Genomic DNA, 999 nt, shown 5'->3' on the forward strand with positions numbered 1-999 from the left:
CAGGGCGCCGCGGCTCCCAGTGCCGCCACGAGCCACCCGGTGCGCCCGTCCCGCCGTTCCTGCCCCACCGGGAACCCTCCGCGGGCAGCGGCGCTCGCAGACGGGACCGTAACTGAGCCTGGTGTGAGGGGGAGAGGTGTCCGCACCTCGCCACATACCTCAGAAGATGCAGTGGAGGTCAAAGCGCCAAATCCGTCAAGGATTTTTGTGGCCATTGCCTGCATATGTAGCGGCATGTAGTTTCTTCCTTACGGGTTGTCACTGACATTTGAACACTGATAAGCGTTTCGACCCACTTTTGTACTCAGAGTAAAGTTAAATAATAAATGTAAAGCAGAGCCAGGATTGCTTTCACACTTGTAAGTGGTGCTGCACAGCGTGATGGAGTTCATGAGAGTAGCCCAGGATGGTTCTGGGTTTTTTTTGAGGTGAGCTCTGAGTTGTATGGCACACACAAGCATTTTCTTTCTTTCCCCTCCCTACATGGTGGGGAAAACAGCTGGGTGACCTTCCTGCAGTGACCAGACTTTTACCTCACTCTGGTCACATCTTTGGACTGAGTTATCAAAACATGCCAGTTACTCACTCACTCAGGACTCACAAGGGATGCAAAGTATTGAGATGAATAAATATTCTTTGGAAGGTATTTATAGCTTGATTAAGTAAAAATTTGCCAATGTTATAAGCAAAAAAAAGTTGTTTAATTTGCATCTATTTTCTTCCCTATAGGCAAAAAGTATTTTGGTTCATTGCTGGCTCACTGAAGAAATATAAGCCTAGGATGCTGTTAGGTATCCTGAGTGTGTTAGGTCTTTAAGACACTGACATAGATGTGAAGAATGAATTGAACTGAATAGTCAGAGCTACAAGAGCTTCCCTTTAAGGGAAATTTAAAGGAACTGGAACATTTTAGAATTAAACTAGAAATAAAATGGTTTCCATACTACAAAAATGTACTAGAAGTACAAACTAGAAGTTTGAACAGGGTTTATAGTGCTG

Source organism: Acanthisitta chloris, unplaced genomic scaffold (assembly GCF_000695815.1).
Source record: "Acanthisitta chloris isolate BGI_N310 unplaced genomic scaffold, ASM69581v1 scaffold16409, whole genome shotgun sequence".
NCBI lineage: Eukaryota > Metazoa > Chordata > Aves > Passeriformes > Acanthisittidae > Acanthisitta > Acanthisitta chloris.